At 33.3% G+C, this 22,683-nt stretch overlaps 1 long non-coding RNA gene across 1 annotated transcript in view; it reads left to right on the top strand.

The window, feature by feature from the left end:
• Positions 1-16,511, top strand: part of LOC129146495 (uncharacterized) — a 205,727-nt gene extending 189,216 nt beyond the window's left edge. The window contains exons 3-4 of the long non-coding RNA XR_008553304.1: positions 2,664-2,804; positions 16,477-16,511. This is a non-coding gene — a long non-coding RNA (uncharacterized LOC129146495). The remainder of the gene's footprint in view (positions 1-2,663; positions 2,805-16,476) is intronic.
• The last annotated feature ends 6,172 nt before the right edge of the window (positions 16,512-22,683 follow it).

Below are 22,683 nucleotides of genomic sequence, written 5' to 3'. Positions count from 1 at the left end.
CACTCCTAGGAATCTACCCAAATGACACAAAAACACTAATTTGAAAGGAAACCTGTACCTCTCTGTTTATTACAGCACTATTTAAAATAGTAAAGCTATGGAAACAGTCTAAATGCCCCCAAACATATAAATGGATCAAGAAGATATGGAATATATACACGATGGAATACTAACCAGCCATCAAAAAAGAGAAACTCATACTCTTTGTGGCAACATGGATGGAGCTGGAAGTGTTGATAAGTGAATTAAGTCAGAAGGGGAAAGGTAAGTATTAGATGATTTCGCTTATATGTGGATTATAGCAGAAATCAAAGGGTCAGACAAAGACAAACCTTGAAAGCTGACCAGAGATATGAGGTATTCAGGATGGGAGGGGGAGGAAGAAGGTGTAGAGAGTGTGAAAAAAAAGAGTGGGGAAGAGCACAAAAAAATAGGGTAATGGGTGCTTTGGTAGTGCAAGAACAACAATGACCACACCTGAGGGGAGAAATCATAAATTGTTCAAAAATTCACAATGAAGTAAGAAAAAAATCACAATATTTAAAAATTTTAAAAAAATCAGACTACTAATTAGAAAATAAGGAGGTTCTTGGAATTTAATATATAATGTTAAAATTATACCTATAAGTGCTGATATTTTTTATTTTTATTTTTTATATTTTTTTAATTTTTACATCATTTTTCATTTTTGTACAATGTATGATCTTACTCCTACTCTCTTTTCCCCCACTGTAGTGTCTCTGGTTTATAGTTGCCTGTTGATTTTGATTTTTACTTTATTACAATTAGTCTTTTTCCTGATCCTTTATTTAGGTTTTCTAAATCCCTGCTATGAGTGAGACCATCTGATATTTTTCTTTTTCTTTCTGGCTTATTTCACTGAGCATGATCCCTTCCAGCTCCATCCATGTTGCTGCAAATAGCATGAGTTTATCTTTTTTGATTGCTGAGTAATATTCCATTGTGTATATATACCACATCTTCTTGATCCAGTCATCTATTTTTGGGCATTTGGACTAGATATTAAATGTTTTCTTTACAACAACAAAAAAAGTAATGATGGGATATGATAGAGATATTACCTAACACTAGGTGGTAATCATATTGTAACATACATGTGTTATATTAATTTGCTGTACATCTTAAACTTATGTGTTATAGGTCAATTATATGTAAACTAGAAAAAATATAGCAACTATACTTACCTGATATGTGTGTAAAATTTTATCATAATGCCTTTCACTTGGTAAATATGCCAGGAACATTTATTACTACTATAATTACTCCAGCTATTATTGCTATTAATATTTTGGGCCTGATTTACATTATGTTTTGGAAGAATTACCCTCTTCGTGGAAAAAACAATACTGGCACTTCATTATTAAATGTAATCTAGAAAATCCTATGCATATACATACATATAGGCATACATGCACATACACACACACACATATATACACAATAAATACAGTCTTTTCACTGTGGGTATAGATGATTATGTATATGGTTATGTAAAAAGAAGTCCACACCAAAACTTAAGGATTAAGTATGCAGTGAGGTTTTTGTGCTGTTTTAAAATGCAAATCTATGTTTATCAGTTTCTCTAGAGATTCCCAGAAAATTTTTAAATCATTAGTTTAAAATATCATTATATTTACTGCTCCATGAACTGTCACTTTTGATAGATGATGCTTTCTTGCAGAGGGACCCTATGTGTGGTATCAGTTTGAGAAAAGAAACTTCTATGAGATGCCCATTAATGATCATTCGTAATTTCAAAGACTGACAAGTCAGACAGTATCTCTTATTCTATTTTCAGATCTACTTCCGTCATTGAAATAATTTAAATTTCTTTATTCTGTGGTCTGTAGAGATTGTGAAACTCCATTTGAATTAGATGCTGTCAAAATCATTAGATCTGTCAAGAATTCAAATTCTATGCAGTTCAATATTAAAATTTACCTGTCATTTAAAAAAAATACTGAAGGTAGTTTTCTCTAAATGGGGGTGGAAATGTCAAAAATGTCTCTAACCATTTTAAATACTAGATTAATGAGTGTCAGTCAATAATCTTATTTCAGGTCATCTTGGCTCCATGAAGTGCCATGTAGAAATAAAAATATTCTGTTACACTGTGTGATTACTTTGTAAATATTTAATCTAAGAAAATGTCTACCCTTTGAGTGGCAGATTGAAAGGTCCTTGCTGTTGGACAACTTTCTAGCAGCAATAGAAGAATATATGAGCTGGAAAAGAAGAGCAAGTGATCATTTATGTAAGAATGCAAGCTGATATTTTAGGAGACTCCAAATCACATCATTATAAAAATTTTCTGTAATGAAGATTTAAAATCATGTCAGAAAATTCAAACATTTAATCTTAGATTCAGAAAGCCCACGCCTGTCTTTCAACCTCTCCTACCTCTATTGTCCAGCATATCTTTTTTTTCTACCTAATCAAAAATAGACAAATTTTCAAATTAACTGTGTCAACTATTCCCCTCTAGGCGGTGAGAATGCTAGTAAAAAGATATTTTTAAATAATATTATAACTTTTTAAAATCTCGTCTGTGATTTAGAGCTATTTCATATTTCATTTACTTTTCCCAATCTTCTCTTCCTATCCTCAGTAGTGCTCATGTAAATGTTTCCTTTGGGTTTCAGGTCTGAAATAAAATGCTACCCAAGCTGCATATAAAACCAGAGGAAGTCTGTAAACTCCTTGTCACACATGCATATCGTCATCATCATCATCGTCATCATTGTCATCACTATCACTACCATCATCCTCATCATGGCAGCAAAGTGAGTAGAAACTTTTATTGCCAAGTGGCAGTGTAATTTTATATCAATTAAGTTTATAGAACATAAAATTGGATGGTTTGCATTACATATGTTTGGTTTTACATTTGATTTTTTTTGTATTTCACTACTTACTACATTTTTGCAATTGTCAATGTACACCACATTAATTATTTTTAAAAATAAATAACTGGTCTTTCATCATAGATAGTTTGGAAATTGTTCTAGTTTATCTCTGGCTCACTAACTCAATGACATTGGATATTTTTGTTTGTTTTATTTTGTCTCATTTTTGCTTCCCAGTAAAATAGAGGCCTGTATATCAAAACTACAATGAACTATTTCCTAGACTAAAAAGCCTCAAGCCAAATTTGTAAATAAAATTTTTGATTCCACCATTCAGATTAAAGAGATCAAATTAAACTCCCTAGGTCTAGAAAAAATGTACAAGAAAATTGATGTTGTGAGAAGTCCTATTTGCAAATGATGTTAGGGTGGAACTGGCTTGGGGCAAATGTCACAGACCTTCTGGAATTGATGCAATAATTTCAGTATTTCTTTTCATGTGGGAGAAGAGAGCATCTTAAAGTCTTAAAATCCTAGCCTATCAGCTTATAAAGATTAATAGCATGTTCATCTACCCCATCTAATAACACACAGTTTCTAGCTGCACTATACTCCTTCTCATTCCTGAACACATATTTTTTTCTGCTATACAAATTTTGAGAAACAAATTAATAGAATGTAATAGAGGCATGGCCACAGGAGGGGGAGTTACCATGTTCCCTGTCCCCATTTACACAGCAGCCTTGGAATAGGAAATAGGGGTTCATTTTATAACTATTATGTCTCTTATCTCTGCGGTTTTCTCAGCTTCAGCCTAGATGCTTACCATTTCTTGCTTTGAGATGTGTTGAACATTGCCATTTGGCCTACTCATCTCACTACTTTCACTGTGTGCATTTTCTAGTACAAAGCATCAAAATGCAAATGTCTCTGCCTTGATTCTCTAGTATTATGGAGGTTACTACAATCACTGGTTTCTGCTTCTTAGAGACCACTCAAGATGATTGTATCGAGGGTTGTAAAAGACAGAACAAGACATCCTGCATATTTTTGGAAGCTTTTAAATGGAATTTAGTGTCAACATGGCATCAAGTCTTATACCCTAATAATGTGACATCAGTGACAGTTTTAAATCTTATACTAAATGATAGGTTGAGAAGTACCAAGTGCTTTGTGAACCTTTATTTTGAATTGCTGAGGAAAGCAGAATCCAGTGACAGTTTCAGCTCTGTAATCATCCTTGGGAAATAGTTTGACTATAAAAAAGGATTCAATCTCTCTCTAGTTAAAAGTTCTATAACTGAAATGCAAGGAAGTTGTATGTTTTCTTATTCCAGTATAAATTTGGAACATCCTATGTGCAATTATTATTTTGCTTAATGATTCTTAATAATAGATTACCCTATCTCATTTTAAATTACTACCTGCAGTATATCCACAAAATAAAAGCTACAAAGTCCTTCAGAAGAAAGACAAACTATTTCTGTATTCTACTAAACTATAATCATTAAGGATCAAAGACTAAAATGATAATGTGGGTGGAGTGGTAGTATGAGAATTTGATTCAGGCATGTGAACTAATGGTTCTTTTTAACTTTCTCCGAGTATGTGCTATAGTGGATTACATACAGAAAATATTAAATCATTATTTAAATTGTGTTTACTGATTTTAAACCAGAAGACTTGACATGTTTTCTATTAATGAACAGATATTTTTACTCTAGACTCTTTTCTGATTGGTCTAGAACCATATTTTCTACTTATCTAAAAGAAAAATCTCCAATTTTTTACTTTAAATTTCATTTTCTTTTATCCAAAATTTGAAAAACAGTATAATTGTAATAGAGGTATCTCCATAAAAGGGGGAGGTAGCATGTTCCCTGCACCCATTTAAATGTGGCCACCCTGGACTAGCTTCTAGGAAGCAGGGTGTGGAACTGAGTTGTCAGGTGAACCTATGTAACACGGAAGGCAGGTGAGCTCTGGAGAGACACAGGGAAAACACAGAGAAAGACATGTGGAGAGGAAGGATGAATTTGGCTTCTCAGCTTTGGACTTGCACCAGGGACTTCAGCTAGGAGGAGACACAGAGGATAGACACATAGAGAGGCCGATAATGGCAGCTATTTCTTGATTTGTACTTTAATTTTGCTCCTTTCATCCTGGACATGCCTGTCTCCTTTCAACCCCTTCTAATGGTTCCCCAATAGAAGGTGACTTAGACTTGTAGCAACCTTTCAGGACTTAGTAGCCCTGCTTGGGGCTGACCCTGTTTGTGTGGGCATTTACCCCAAGGTGTTAGGTAATTTTGGGTGTGAGTTTTTTTCTTTTTTTTTTTTTTTTGGTATGCAAAACTATTATCCTTTGTCACCTCTCTCTACACACACTAATCCTATTAAAGCTCTTTACCCACTAAGTGTGCTTTGTCTTTGTGTGCATGGATGGCCTGCACCCTACAGCCTGCAAGTCGGGGTTCCCAGGGTGCCCTTTACTCTGCATACGAACAGATTTAGACAGAATTTCTGAGCTCTTATTGACTGATTTCATCGATATTATCAATCAAGATCAATCGCTTGAGCTGGAATGGATGGAACTTTGTCTGGTCCTGATAATTTAACTCATATATTGTCACATAGTTCTGAATGTAAGCATATACCATGACATAATTTTAAGTATTGAAAATACTTTGCATCTCACATTAAAGAACACTTCAAGTAGATGGAGTATTTCAATTTATTACCTAGAATTTCATGATGAAGAGCAGATGATTGCTAATAAAACTTCATCACAAATGCTTAAAAATTTACTTGACTCAATAATGAAAGCACATGTTGATTGTTACATGTTGACTGTCACATGCGCTTTACATTCATTAACATTTAATTCACACAATAATTTTGTGTGAGAAGTATTATCTTATTCTCTAGATAAGGACTGACACAAAGACTAAATTATTCTGTAGGGTTTCACAAAGAGAAAAGGACAGTATGAAAGGGGATGAGGTTTATTTGGGTTTTTATTTATTTTTATTTATATTTTATTTTTTTAAAGATTTTTTTTTTTATACAAGAACTGGGGTACAGGCCCGATGCGCGGGAGGGTGAGAGGTTTCACGACAGACAGAGCAAGGAACAGAACAGGCAGACTGATGAAATTCATTGCTGAGGGGAGCAGAGGGTGAAACAGGAGAGGTCTTCTTGCCGTGTGGGTTGCTCGAGGCGGGCGGGGATGGAACTGGCACTACAGAGGCTGCAGACAGCTTCACAGCATGGCGCTCAACCACCTGCACCACCAGGGAGGCCCCAATTTTTTGTTTTTTATATTATGGTCTTTTTGCTCTAATCTTCTTCATTCATTCAAAAAATAGAATAAGGTATGACCTTACAAGATAAATTAAATTAGTAGGTAAGACAGACAAGTTCTCTGCCCTTATTTATAGATATATCAAAAAGTCAGTCCAATTATAGATTCAGGAGTAAATCTTTCATGAAATCAAATAATCAGAAAATTACAATGACCCATAGATCATATTAATTCAAAGGGTACATCACTTGGATGTGTCAACCAATAGACCAAATCCAAGTTTTTTATTTTTTTTAAAAGATTTATTTATATAAGCACTGGGTACAGTCAGAAGCACGGGAGGGTGAGAGAATTCACCAGAGTCAGAGCAGAGAGCAGAACGGCAGACTGATGAAGTACACTGCTGAGGGGAGCAGCGGGTGGCAGCAGAGGTCTGCGCACCATGTGGGACCTTGGCCTAGTGGCGGGGATCAAACCGGCGCTGCAGACGCTGCAGGCAGCTTTGCAGCCCAGCGCTCAACCACTGTGCCACCAGGGGAGGCCCCCAAATCCAATCTTTGTGAGATAAAGAAGAGTTTATTACCTGCACAAGTAATGAAAACAAAGGGTGAGGAGGGAAGGCCAGAGGAGGAAAAGGGAGGGAAAAACTGAGAGGGAGGACAGTTTGAAGGAAAAACTGAAAAAGAGAGCTAAATTAGGTTTTTCTCTGCAAAATTCATTGAACCTTGTTATTTAATGGTAATCATATTATGTAATAATAGTGTTGTGTATAGAAGTTTAAAACCACTTTCAAAAAAACTTTTAATCTATGATTTATGTAAGTTTAGATGAATAAATAAATGAAATGACCATTGAATTGTACAGGATAATAGAAGTTAGAGATTATTTAGTGTTAGGAAATGTTTAAAATCAATGGAGAGATTCTGGGATATAATTTGGAATGTGTGTTATAGAGTAACAACCAGAATATGTTAAGGAAAGAGAACACATACACATAATTCATAATTACACACACACACACACGCACACACACATCTTAATTGTAGGAATGACACTACACTAGAATCAAAAAGTTTTTTGCAAAATTAGGAGATGATTATCAGTATGTAAGATGATTTATATAGAGACCACATGCAAACTCCTAAGAGGGAGTGGAGGCTAGTTGCTACATGCATTAATATTATAATGATCCTGACTAGTCAGGAAATAGGTGTAATTGGAGTGACTTTTGCTAATAATTTAAAATGATAAGTAGATTTAGGAGGCAAAATAGATAAAAGCCTTGCTATATACAGAGGTCAAGTCCCCAAAATTAATAAGTCTCTCTGATAAAACACTTGTGAAGTAATATAACTATAGGAGCTAAAATAATCCAACTTAAGAGATTTGGACTCCCTCCATTTGGTGACCTGTGAAGCCTTCTCTGGATTTATTTGCTGCAGGAGTAGCAGCGTTGCTATCCTCAGCAAGCTTAAGAAGTGAAGGAAATTCCAGAACCTGAATGTTACTGTTCTGCTACCTGGAACCTTGTTTTTAGTGTTTCATAACTCCTTACTCCCATTTACTGTCATCAAATTATAGACTTATTACAATCTTTATTTCCTTAATAAACCATATTGTAATTGCATGGGATTGGCTTGAATAGTAACTGAAATTTCTTTAGCAATGTTCAAGTTAGCACATTGAGATCTGAAACACATATTACACAAGTGAAATTAAGTAGTGGTTCCAATGTTTATCAGACACTTAGATATGTGGAGAGTAAGATTGAGATGAGTTTGAAATTACTCAGAACTTCTCTATTTTATGTAAAAGAAAAAAATCATAATGTGTTCTTTTGGAAGGAAGAAAAGCAGAGCCATTGCAATCATATTTGATGCCAATCATTAGCATATAGATGACTGAGTATTCAGCACAAATGTTTAAATAGGGCAAAGTGGGAGCAAACCAAAGGTTAAGAACATTCATTTCAGTTGTCTACCTGTTAGTGTTGGAGGAATCAATGGGTCATGCAGCACAGAGTGCTGAGCTCATTCAGGCCATCTTCTGTACTCATGCCTCTCTGCTGCCAACATCACAGGAGCCTTGCATTACAACTCCCAGCATGTTGGAACCAGACTTTCTGAAAGATTTGCTGCTGGGAAGGAGGAAGTAGTTGGGTGTGTAAGTTGAAAAGGGAAAAGAACTGAAGCCACCACCAGTAGATGATACTCTTGGTCTTTCCTTTCTTTTCAGGCTTTTTCCTCTTTGTCAGGCAGCACAGTCTCACTTCCTTGAGAGACAATGGCAGTTGCCATCTTGACCTGTGGTGGATTCAGTTTGGGTGGTACATTCTGAACTTTGGTTCTCTCCTCTACCACCCATGGCCCTGTAAAATCACTTTCTTGTGTTTTCTGTCAGCAGGTGCCTTGGATTCATTCTCCTGGAACATCTATACTAGGACCTTTGCCTTTCTGCTTTGGGTCCTGCCCTTTTGGCTGTATTTATCATGAAAAGGACATTGTTGATTTAAGAGTTTGATTGGGAATCCACATTTTGAGATCCTTCTCTCTGTTCTTTTTCTTCCTCTCTCTCTATTCACTTTGAACTTTCACTGATTAAATTCTTATGCACATTGGAGTTTGAGTATTTTGCTGTTTTGTGCATAGGTGGGTACAAACCTCTAACACAGGCAATATGGATTTTCCCTTTAAGACTTTGGAGTCTAGACACCTCTTGGTTTTACCTGGTATCATTAGAAAATATCTTTCCTTGAAATCTAATGTAAATGCAATAGGATAAGAATAAAGCAAACTCAGAAAAACAGCATTATTATTTAGACATAGTACAAGTGTCCAGAAAGATAGACTTTTTTAAGCAAGAAAGGTATTTAAAGGAAAAGCTTAAAGATGGTGCTGTGCATTATACCCATTGCATTGTGTTACATAAATGCATGGATATGGTGATATTTCATGTGACTACTTGGTAAATGGAATCAAATAACTCAAATGGGTTTTGAGAAATTTTCTGTCCTAATCCTTTTTTCTAAAGGCAGATGGATGAGTAAACTATGCAGGACAGGTCCTATTCTGTTATTAATTTTTCCAAAACATACCTTACTAACTCACTGTTTCAGTATTTGCTTTTCATTTTTGGGATTTGTTTCTGTCTACTCGGAAATCATTTCTGCTAAGAGTTAACCATCCACTATGTTGCAGAAACTATGTTAGACACAAAAAGGAAAGAAAATGAAAACATTTGTCACCAAATGTTTATGATTTAAAAGACTTGTGGTTACAATTTGTGCCACTTTATTATTAGCTGAAAAATAAAGAAAATTTAGACAGTTTATTAGATAATCAAAATGAGGATTTGAACCTGGCAGTAGCTCAACAGTTCTACTGTATGAATATTGTTCTGTCAAACATAAGTTTGGATTTTGTTTATATAGTTAGAAACAGTGAGTCATTGACATTAAGAATGCAATTATTCCTGAAGGAGGTGCTTCTGTTTCTAAATTGTCCTGATCTAAAGATATGCTGATGCTAGAAGATAATGCAAGATTTAATCTCTGTTCTGAAGATGCAGAGATGCAAAGCTTGGGTATCCATTGTTAAATCTTTTTATCTAAAAAGACTTATTTACATCTTCAGGCAGCTGACTTTTTTTTTTAATTTATTTTTATTTATGTATGCAAACAAGAACTGGGATGAAGGCCAGTGGGGTGCGGGGGTGGGGTGGGCCATGAGAGGATTCACCAGAGACAGAGTGGGGAGCAGAACAGGCAGATCTACTGAAATGCACTGCTGGGGGAACAGTGGGCATGAGAGGAGAGGTCTTATGCCACAGTGGTGATAGCTTGATGGTGTTGTGACATTAACCCCTGTGCAACCAGGGAGGCCCAAGGCAGCTGATTCTTCCATATAATATGGAACCTGTGAAGATGGGTTTTCATTTTCCTACTAAAACAGGAGCAGCATCCCAAGAAAATTTTATGTTATGTTGACAGTATACCTATTTTAATAGTTAAGAAAGAGAACCTAGAGTATATATTTATTATTATTTTATTCCTCACTGCTTAAGGAAGAAGAAACTGGCTCTATATTTAAAGATTCTTTTCGTATTCTGAGTTCCACTTTGTTTTAATATAATCGTAAGTATAAATCTCTAAATTTAGACACAAGTTCTAAATAGGGCTAGATCCACATATACTAGCGAAACTCTCTATTGGGTCAGGTGAATTTCTTTTCTACTCGAGGCAAGTGTTTGCATCCTTATTTGAATTAAAAAATAAACATGTCTTAACAAATAAAAAAGAAGCATTATTTCTTGAGCTTTTCATATTGTTTTCTTTTTCATACTTCCCAGAATGAGTCATTTCCATATTATTTGATGATGCAACTATAAAGATTTCCAACAAAACAAACAACAAAACTTGTCTCTTTGTATTATGTATCACACACATAATACACATACACACAAGAACACATAATATATATATACACACACATATATAAAGAAAACACTATTAATTTTGACTTATTATGGGCTTCCTGCTGGGGAATAAGTATCAACTGCTGAACACTTTTTGTTTGACCTATCATTTATTTATTTTTATTTTTTAAAGATGTATTCATTTATGCATACATGAACTGGGGTACAGGCCAGAGGTGTGGAGGGTGAGAGGATTCACCAGAGACAGAGTGGGGAACAGAACAGGCAGACTGACTGAAATATATTGCTGAAAGGAACAGAGGGTGAGTCAGGAGAGATCTGCTGCGCCATGTGGGTAGCTCACTGGCCGGGGATTGAACTGTGCTGCAGTGACTGCGGATAGATTCACTATCCGCATCTTAACCCCTTGTGCCACCAGGGAGGCCCAATTCATTTATTTTTTAAATTTCAGAAGTATATGTTTGATTTTTCTTCTGTCTAGATGAAGAGATCAAATTTATTTCCAATTCCTTATTTTGTAATAATTATATACATATCTGCAGGACTAGTCAAGTGTCTTAATTCTCTACTAAGTTTCTTTTAAGTATACTAATTTCATAATGTTGTTCTGAAAAGCAAATACATTTATAAATGTTCTTTGAAAAATACTTAGCAAATTATAAATTCTCAAAAATAATAGTAATAATCCTAATTAAGGGCTGTTACCATAGATGATTTTCAAAAATGATATAGATCTTCTATTTATTAGATATATTTTCAGTTCTTTATGATAACCTAGAGAATAGACATCTTCATGATTATTACAATATTCCATTATTAAGTAAGAGAAATAGAAAAATAGCACATTGGTGATAAATTAAAGATAAAAATTATATATTTTACAAATTATTTGTTAGGAAAATTAGGTGAGATTCTCTTACATTTGCAGAAGCTAATATATAAACCTAAAATGTGTTAGTTTTATCTTTTTAGATTAGAACTGCCAAAAATTTCATCATTACTGAGAATTAAAATTTCCAAATAAAAATTTTATATTTGGACAAAAATGTAAAGCTAGTTTATAATACAATTTTTACATGTAATACATAGTATTCTGCTGAAATTTTTAAAAATGAATTTGGATAATATGTGGTTATTACCACTTAAATCATGTTGAAAAGTTGAGATCTAGAAGAAGAGGTCTTAAAACATCTTCTACTTATAATACATCATGTCATTTTTTTCCTGGTACATATCATGTGTTGTGATATTATATTATTTGCACAATAATGATTTGATTTCATAAATCCATACTAAAATTACATTTAACTATAAGTTTATAATTTAGTTAATAGCAATTTCTAATGCTGTTATGTGTGGTAGCAGATGATCAATGACTCATGGACAAAATCAACTGTTTTCTAAATTTAAGCCTAACGTGCACAGTACAGTGAATGTGGACAACAGTGTTATAATCATTAAACTTGCTAAGAGACTAGAACTTAATTATTTAAACTTCTAAAAAAGTGATAAATATGCGATACAAGTGTTAGTTATTGCTATAATGGCAATCACATAGTAATAAATTATAAAATTAACATGTCATACATCTTAAATTTGCACAATGGTTATTACTAAATGTATTTCAATAAAAAATAAGAGCCTCAAAAGTAGGAGAGGTTCAATTAATGTTAAGTGATGGGTGGTGTGGTGTGGTGACATATATCCAGAGTAAACTAACATTGCCTCAATAAAAAAAATATATATATATAATTAAAATATTGACTTGGTTGAGAAATTACTAGAAAAGAATACATGAATCAGGATATTACTTGATTTCAGAACACATTTAACTGGAATGCAATATATGTCTTTGTTTTGTTATTAGTTCTCCATGTAAACTTTATAAAGCTCCATAGTTTCTCTGCCCTGTTTTTTTCATATTTAATAGGAGGTTTTAAGTGCATGATTATGTTCATATAAAATATATAAAACCTAGAAATCTGAAAGCCTGAATGGTAATCCTAGCTTTGCCACTAAAAAAGCCATTTTTTTCAAGTGTAAATTAAAATTAAATCTTCTTAATTGAATTGTAAAAGCATATAACCAAAATGTCTACCCTGTTTATTTTTCCTATGTTCTTTTTTTCCTTGGAAAGTGTTTTCCTGTTCCAATGATTAATAATTAAGTTAATAACCTCTATAACTAACGTAAACATGAGGAATCTGGACATTATCAACCGAAACCATTTTACAAGTTTTAATCTCTTCTGTTTGGGGAATGGAGAATATTAAGTCCCACAGACCAGATTATAATCTCACATCATGAAAATACCAAATACAGATGCACTTCAGCACAACACTCATTACAACTTTTTAAAATCAAACTTTTTAGTGATGTGCATCTCCGCAGGCAACTAATCCAGAATAACTTTGAGGATGACTCTTAATACTGACTTTAAGTAAGAATGACTGGAAAAAGACAGCATTGAATTATATCAGCTGGTAACGTGTGACTACTCAGCTGTCATTGAATTAGCAGTGAGGTGTAGTGGCAGGTATATTGGAGCTGTAACCGCTATCAAATATATCCAGGACATTATGCAGTAATAAAGCAGTAAAAAGGTCTTCTCTCTGAATGTAATATTCACTTCTGCCTAAAATCAGAATATATACACATGTGGATTTCAGCATACTGACACTGACATGACAGAAGTTGGTTAAGTTTGTGCTAAGGCAGCCCCTGGCATGACTAAATTTAGTCATCTCTGGCTGCAAGATACTGCTGATATAGCTCTCAACTTAGTTTGCATGGCAATCCAAATATTATCTCTAAATAGATATTTAAAGCAAGGTTCACCAACATGAACTTCTCTGTTCAAGTTCTCTTTTGTCAAAAACTTGTAAAATGGTTTAAATTATCTCTAAGTTTATGTGTGCTTACCATAAAAACAAAAAAACATAGAAATTCTTATTTTGACCTTACCCTTGTTATTAGAATTAGGGGCAAATTTGAGGAAATTAAATTAAGATTTTAACTTTGATGATAGATTATGAAAATATGGTATGCAGTAGTCTACTATCTCATACCACATGTGTATAATAGTTCAATTATGTGTGATTGTATTACATCTACACATCGTGTGCAGAGAATTGACATATTAAATATACTGAATATTCCTACATGTTTGCAGAATATATCTATTTATTTGTATTTTTTTGATATTTTTAAACTCATTATTGAAGTTTAATGGGGGTTATATTTTCAATATTTCTACTTTTAAAACATATCAAGTAAAATTATGATAACTGTTTTAAAATACTTTTCCCCTAATTATCACTTCTGGAGTACTTTCACTGATTATTTCCTTATTATAAAGCACGTGTCCCTGTTTCTTTGCGTACATCCCTGTAATCTCTGATTTTATGGCAGAATAATGTTAATTTTGCATCACTGTTTTTTGGATATTTTGTATTCCTAGAAATGTTCTAGATCTTTGTTCTGAGATTGAGTTAAGTAACTTAAACACATTTTGTTCCTTCCAGATCTTGATTTTATTGATTAGGTAGTGTCAGAGCAGTGCTCAGGCAGATAATTCATTCTCATTAGTGAAGGGTGTATGGCCTTCTGAGTTTTTAACCTATTGCTTCATGAATTACAGATTTACTAAGTTGTGGAAAGGTCCATATTCCATACCGTATGTGAGCACCATGCATTATCTTTTTATCCTTTTGAATAGTGCTTTTCCCAGTTTCAGCTAATTTTCTCAAATGTAAACACCAGTATTCAGCTGACTACTTGAGGAGACTTCCTGTTGCCCTCTAGCCTTCTCTCTATGCAACTTTCTCCTTTGCAGTATTTTGCACTGTGAATTCTTACTGCTTAAGATTCCTGGAACTTTTCAGCTACATCTCCTTAACTACTGGAATCAGCCAGTCTCCTCTTTTGCATTTTGTGTGGACACTCCTTCTAAAATGTAAAAATGATGCTGACATTTTAACTCTTGAAATATGTTTTATATGGCTTGGCATAGCTTATAGGAGTTCTCATGATTAGGTTCTTGCCTTCAATTTTATACAATTACATTCAGACAAATAGAGCAAAGTAACCTAAATCCCACTCATTATAAAATCTCCTGGGTGGGTTTTAGTTTAAGTTTTATATGTTTTTAGAAAAGTTTCAAAGGACATAAAGATTATATTTCCTTCATCAAACTTCTCTAATGTAAACATCTTACTTGACCATAGTACAGTGATTAACACTGTAGGGGATTAACAGTGGCACAATACTGTGGTATTAACTAAGCTATGACTTTATCCAGATTTTACCAGGTTTTCCTCTAATGTCCTTTTTGTTTTCTCTTACAGGATACCACGTTGCATTTGCTATTATTTTTCCTTAGTTTAATGCTTTCATTTTTTTAAACAATTGACAGGTGTTTATTTTTCTTTCATGACCTTGACCTTGATAATTTTGAAAAGTATTGGTCAGTTTTTTTCCTACTTTGGATATGACTGATATTTTATCTTAATTAATATAAAATTTACATTTTTGGAAAGAAAGCTACAGAATGATCTTATGATATTTTTATTATATCAACTCAGAAGCTTCAAGAAATCAAAATATTTTAAGACTGTTTATGTTACCCTTTATCATTGCTCAAGTTGCCAGTTTTATTCATTTTAAAGTTTCTATTTTCCCCTTCATAAGTAATATATATCTTGGGTAGCTACCTTGGGTAGCTACTTTCACTCACTAACTTTTTAACAACCTTTGGTGGATCTTATCTGCAACAATTACCAGTTTGGGTTTTACCTAAAGCTATTTTCCTCTGAAGTTTAACTTGGACTTCTGTGAGGAATTTTCCCTTCCCCACCATTGGCATATTAAATACTCATTTGTGTCAGTGTAGACTCAAGGGTATGGATTATAATCCAACACAAGCATTATTTTATTGTTCAAGTTATTTAGCCATTAGTTTCTACATTGGGTAGACACCGAATCCTTTGTCATGCTTTGATCCTTTTATGAGAAATTTCTTATTTTCTAGCACCCGAACATGTTTAAGGTCCCTCTTGTAATTCTCTTGACTAAGCCTTAGTCTCAACCACTTATTTAAACATTGGATCCTAGTGTTTTTTAACTGGACAATGGTTTTTAGAAAAAAAGATTTAATCACTAATGGTAGTCATTGCTAATACCAGTTCTCAGTGGTGAGAGCTAGAAAATATATGTTGTGTATACTACTCCATGCGTACGTACGTACGTATCTATATTTATATTTGTATCTATATTTAATCTAACATTCAATAATATATCTGTCATCTGTCCTTATCTGTCTGTTATCATGAGTTTATCCTTTTATACTAGCACTTCTTAGTCAATATGAGCTTCCTCATTTCCTGATTTAAAATTTCTTACTCAGACTTTTGATCAGTCCTTATCATCATTATCTAGATATATATATCTATATATTTGTTTAATGCTTGTTTATACAGTTTCCAAAATTCTTATTCATTCCATTGGCAACGATTCTAATAGTTATATATGTATATATTAGTTATATACAGACTTATTTTAGTCTTTACCTTTAAAAGTAATCTAGGTTATAATGTTGTATTGCCCAAACCCTTCCATTTGGTTATGTTATTGACTTGTATTACAACTAGGTTAATTAAATTTTTACTGTGTTACTGTATTTTGGTTTCATATCCCCATTGTGGTTGATTTTTATTATGTGTTGAAAGAGCTCACAAAGTATGTGTTTAATGGAATGTAACTCCCTCCTCATCCAATTCTTATTCAACCCACCTTAACAGGTAATCAATATCTTCCAGAAACTTTTTTTTTTTTTAAAGATTTATTTATTTGTGTATACAAGCACTGGGTACAGTCAGAAGCGTGGGAGGGTGAGAGAATTCACCAGAGCCAGAGCAGGGAGCAGAACAGGCAGACAGATGAAGTACACTGCTGAGGGGAGCAGTGGGTGGCAGGAGAGGTCTGTGTACCATGTGGGACCCTCGCCCAGCGGCCGGGGATCAAACTGGTGCTGTAGAGGCTGCGGGAAGCTTTGCAACCTAGCACTCAACCGCTGTGCCACCGGGGAGGCCCCAATCTTCCTGAAACTTTTTCCACCTTGCACTTACCTATCATTTTCTCATCACGTATATAATTTTTTAATTGATTAGGCTTTAAAATGTGCTAATATTTTTGTAAGTATTGCTTTGTTTGATCCTCACAAAAATCTTTAAATCAGTTAATGTTCTTATTCTAGTCTGATAGGAATGAAAAGCTTAGAGTCTAAACTAAATTGTCAAGGGCTACACAAATATGTAAGTGACCTAGCCAGGGTTTGAGAAATTCAGATCTGTAAAATATGCAGTAGTATATCCCAAATATTTTCCAATGAACAAAGATATTTCTGTATTGAAGCCTTTCATAACCTTGTTGAGCCAGATATCCCTTATCCTCCTTCTCTTGCATAGTACCCTGCTCATTCTACTCCTATAACATTTTGAATACAAGATCTGTCACTTACTATTTTATGACTGTATAATATAGCTAACCTCTCTGTATGTCCATTTTTTCAAATCTATTATAATACCCCCTCAATGGGTTGTTTGGAATTATAAATTAGTTAATATTTATAAACATTTACATAGAGCATAAAATCTAATAATTACAAAGTATTGAAAACTAAGTTCTAATTAATTTGTGTTTGCTTTATTAAAACAATATTTTGTGCTCAAATTCTTCCAACAAAGTTGTGGGTTTGCTGGGCTTCCTTGCAATTATCTCTGTTGCTTAAAAAAAAAAATGACTAGAATATAGAACAGTGGTAAATATCTGTTTCAGACTATATGACTGCATACAAATTAAATGCAACTTGTAGCACTTCAAAACTTAAAAAAAGAATGAGGGCCTCCCCTGATGGTGCAGGCGGTTGAGCGCCACGCTTTGCCTTGCCAGCCTGCGAGGGTCCCACATGGTGAGGCAGGCCTCTCCTGTCTCTCCCGCTGCTCCCCTCAGCAGTGTATTTCAGTCAGTCTGCCTGTTCGGTTCCTGCTCTGTCTCTGGTGAATCCTCTCACTCCTTCCCCCGACCCCGCGCATCTGGCCTGTGCCCCAGTTCTTGTATGAATAAATAAATAAATCTTTCAAAGAATTGAATGATGTATAATTTTTAATCTACCAATTAGTTGAAAGTCAAACTTAATATACACAATTAAATATCTGCATTAATATATGCATGCATTCTGAGAATATGTGCCATTTTGTTGAAGATTAGGTGTAGTGTAAATAAATATTAATAACAAAACAATTTTTCCAGAGTGGCTTGTGGTTTTTTCCCTTTAAACTTAGTAAAAGTGCTAGCCTTTTTGCTAAAGATTTGGAGGCAAAGCATTATATACTGCAGACTCCCTCTACTCTGGCATCAATGAAGTAATAAAACTGACTTTGAGGTCCTCAGGGACAGCCTAGGACCAGAACTTGATGCCCTTCTCCAAACTGGCTCCTGAAGAAATTCTGGTGTGAACTATGAAATTAAAAAAAAAAAAAAACAAAACTCACTTAACCAGGAATTTTGAAGCCATAAGGCATAAACATTACTTTCTAGATATTTAAGTCACCGACATGAATCAAAATATTACTTTCCATGGTTTTTACCAGGTCTTTTACCTCCCTTTAGGGGATGGCAGGGGGACAAAAATGAAAGAAACCCCTCTGCATAATTAGTAAAATCAAGGGATAGTGAAATGAAAGGGCATTTAAGTAGATTTAATGGTGTATCCAAATATATCAATCTTTCACCTACCTGTCTATCAATCATCTATTTATATTTACTTAAACATTTTGCACTAGTAAAAGAACTAATAGAATAGCTATAAATGATGAGCTACTTTTTCCCCTTTTAATTTTTCTTTTTAATCAAACACATCAGGCTCAAATGTGGTCATGCATAATAATGATCTCATGGTATAGGAGAGAACTTGAACAGTAGCTGCTAAGGAGAGTCAACCTGTTTTGCAAGGCAGGGCTCTGAGAAGGACACTACGTGTTCTCCCCTAGTTGCAGAGTCCCTTCAGGTTATACATGTGGCTCTTTTCTTCTTGATACATACCATGCTATGTTTACTGACCAAGTCTCATGGGAGAAAATATCAGCTATGTACTGAGCAAAAGATCTGGTGTACAGCAATTAAGAAAGTTTCTGATGGGCTAGGTAGATTGTTCTGCTTGAATTTCTAGGTTCATGAACATATTATATTATTAAAATACTCTTTTTCCTTTCTGTGTAGGTTTTTAAGCTAGTAAGAAAGAATTAGCATGCTCTTAACACCCATTACAAATAGTTGTTGGAGGTTAACGCTTAGCAACACTGTTAAGCATTAGATACTGTAGCTAAGTAACTGTCTCTATAATCTCTTCCTAGTCTCATTCTCAAGCTTATTATAAAATTTAACTTATTCATTTTTCCTTAGTCTGTCTCTATTTTCCTTATTATTTTTTCCAAGATCCATTCCAGCCTTGCCTAGCTATTTGAACTATTATTTTTTAGAAGTAGACAATTCATTCTACTTCTTTATCCTTTTTCAGTTTCAACTTCTTATTTCCTTCACTGACTGACATACTCCAATGAGATTTGTAATTTTATATGTGAGAGGCTACGAACATGTAAGTCAAAGATGTCTAGGTCCACTTTATTGCAAATTGCTTAAGGCAGTGAAATACAGTGTGTGTGTACTTAATGAAAACTTTTTGATTATAATTTTGCATATACAACTCTACATTAAAATGTAACTATTTCATAATCTATAATATGAGGTATTTTGTATGAATGGCAGATTTTTTCTTAAGTTTTAAAATGGCAGGTTTATAATAAGGGCATGTAATAACACAGCTGGCACTACATTCCTAAAGTGTGAAGGAAGCATTCTTATAACAACTCTACTTGTGAGCACATATCACACTGTTGGTTCTACCTTCTGCTCCTAGTGAGAAAAAGGGAGGTGATTTTTTTTAAAAATACAAAATACAGTAGGAAATATAATAGATATTTCATGTGGTTATGAAACATACTCTTAGAATTTCAGATTTCTGGAACTTGTCATAGACCTCAGTAATTATTTCTACTTTCCTTCAAAACTGTCAAAACAATTTAAAAAAAAATCATCTAATCTATATTAACACTCTTCAGATTTCATTTTATTCAATAGTAAGATAGATATAATGACAGATTGCATTGTTACATTTTAAGTATTTTATCTCTTCTTTCATCTCCGTGTCTACTTCTCTCCTATTCTTGATCTTTGTTAATAACATTGCCATCCTTTCTGTCACAGAATAAAAACCTTAAAGTCAGGTTTGACCCCTCTCTCACCTTCTAACCTTTATATAATTGAGTGCCAATTTCTGACAATTCGTTCTACTTCTTTGTCCTTTTTCAATTTCAACTTCTTATTTCCTTCACTTACTGCCATACTCCAAGCATTCAGTAAATTTTACCTGAATTGTTCATATTGTCTTAAATATTTTTCATTGCTCAAAACCATACTTTCATGTGCTGTAGGCAGGTTTTTCATTCTTTAGTTATATATCTGATCAAATGCTCTTTCATTTTAAGAATGTGTGATTGTTCTCTGGATAATGTGAAATCAATTGTGAAGTTTTCACCCCACTTAACATATTCAAGAATCTGATTCTAGTCCATATTTTATTGTTTCTGTTTTTTAATTATACTTTTTTGATTTTCTTCTGTGAGTAAAATACTTGTTAAGGAAAATGTAAAATAGAAAAAGTATCAAAAAGAAAATAACTTTGATGTATAATTCCATTATTAAAGGCTAGCATAATATATATATATTATAAGTATATATTATATATATTATATTATATATATTATATATATATACTTTATACTCTATATAAAATTATCACTGGGTACTGGCATAGTTTTCCTTTCTTTTCATTCACATTACATTTTTCTCTAAGAAAATCTCATTTATAGTCTATATTATGACCATAAATTAAGTTAAACACAATGTTATATGTACCTAAAAAACTCTTGGTGTTAAACATGAAACCTTAAAAAGTTTACCCATAATGTTCTTTTGTGTTCTATTATTTGTAGATTGGAATCTAACTTTGCTTTGTGACTTTTGTATTTTTGCAGTTGTAGAAGTTTGAACCTATAATCTCTGGAGCAGATGCAAAGATATAGACCTATTTTACCTCAATAAACATAATTTGGGGGGAAATAAAAAATTAAAATATTCCATTAGAAAAAAAATTAAATTTACTAGAATTTTTAAAAAATATTTGAGTATTTAAAAGTTTTCTAATTATTAGGTGAGAAAATGGCTCAGCAGTTTTTGGAACTATTACATTAGGAAAATGATGAATAGTCCCCTTAAATACCAATTATTTAAATAATATCTATAACAAAATACCTAAAAACAGAGCATGATGAGTGGACATGAAAGAAATTTCCACACTTTGAAATTGATCTTTAATTTTAAAACTACCCTGCTACTACTAAACATTTATATGCTGCTCTTTAAGCACTCAGTATATGTGAACTCAGCATTTTATCTTTAAAATTAAGTTTGGAGATGTTGCAAGGGTTTTCTGGCTTTAAGTTATTTCAATTATATAAATAATTTCAAGTGTTATAGTAGTTTTTTTGAACATTTTAATTATTTATTTATTTTATGCATACAAGAACTGGGGTACAGGCCAGAGGTGCAGGGGGTGAGAGGACTCACCAGAGACAGAGTGGGGAACAGAACAGTTGGACTGACTGACATACACTGCTGAGGGAGGCAGCAGGCGAGACAGAAGAGCTCTGCTATGCCATGTGGATAGCTCCCTGGCTGGCTGGGGATCAAACTTGTGCTGCAGAGGCTGCTGACAGCTTCAGTGTGCTGTGCTTAACCCATTGCACCACCAAGGAGGTCATTTTTTAAATGACTTTAATTCCCTTTCACTTACACTTTTTAAGTTTTCTGCTACCTGCTATTGAGACATACATCTTGTTTTCATTAAAAAAAACAAAACAAAACAAAACGAAACAAAACAAAACAAAAACTGTTATGTCCCTTTAGAAATTTGTTTCTTTCAAATTACTTATGACTTTGGCTGCTGGACATATCTAAAATAGCCTGGTTTTAAATTCAAGTTTTAGAGTTTTCAAGTTTTAAATGATTCCATTTAAGTTACCTTACAGTATTATAAAAAATAGAGAGAATAGAAAATAATTTTGGCCAATATATTACAGACCATTAAATAAGAGGAAGTATATTTGAGTAGATGATCTTTATTGCTCTTTGAATGGAAATATCATATATTTTATAATTTGAGTCATCTACTTCATTTTTTATTATTGAAAAAATATATGGACATGTGGATTTCACTGCTGTTTATTTTGACATCTGACTGTTATATTTAGTCAAGGAAACATTAAGCAAATACTAAAAATGTGTCACTCTATTAATTTCAAACAATAAATAGCTACCTCTTGCCTTAGTTAACTTTGAAAATGTTCTTTTGTGTAAATAATGCTTTCCGTGATCTAGGTAGACAAGACTGTCACACACTATAATCTTGAATACAAGATTATTCAATAATCTTAGATATTCAATATGAGGAGTCATTTTATAAAATATTCAAATGTAAGTTACTCTCTTTTTTTGGAAAGCCATTTTTTTCTTGAAAGTCAAGTAAGCACTTGTCCCACTTTTCCCAATATCTAAGAAATTTTATCAGTAGGAATTAATGAAAATAAATATATACAAATTAAGGTGTAAACAACAAATAATCATTTTATTTCATTTTAACATATAATTTAAAGCTAATCACATAAAACTTTGAAAAGCCTCACAAACAGGGTCTCCTGAGAGATACAAAATGTCATCAAATCTGCTTATTTTGAATTTTTAATTGAAATGCATATAAAAATAATGCTGCAAGATAGTCATTTTTCTGTGTGTTTGAATTAAAATCTGCATACTTTTATGATCATAATAAATCTGTATTTCTGCTGTAAAATGTGTTCAACTGGACTGCAGGACAGGATTTATTGTTAGATATCTGGAGGCCTAA

The sequence above is a fragment of the Talpa occidentalis genome, unplaced genomic scaffold (genome assembly GCF_014898055.3).
Source record: "Talpa occidentalis isolate TD23 unplaced genomic scaffold, MPIMG_talOcc4v2.1 talOcc4.2, whole genome shotgun sequence".
NCBI lineage: Eukaryota > Metazoa > Chordata > Mammalia > Eulipotyphla > Talpidae > Talpa > Talpa occidentalis.
Note: the sequence above shows the minus strand (reverse complement) of the source record. Positions and strands in the feature narration are given on the sequence as shown.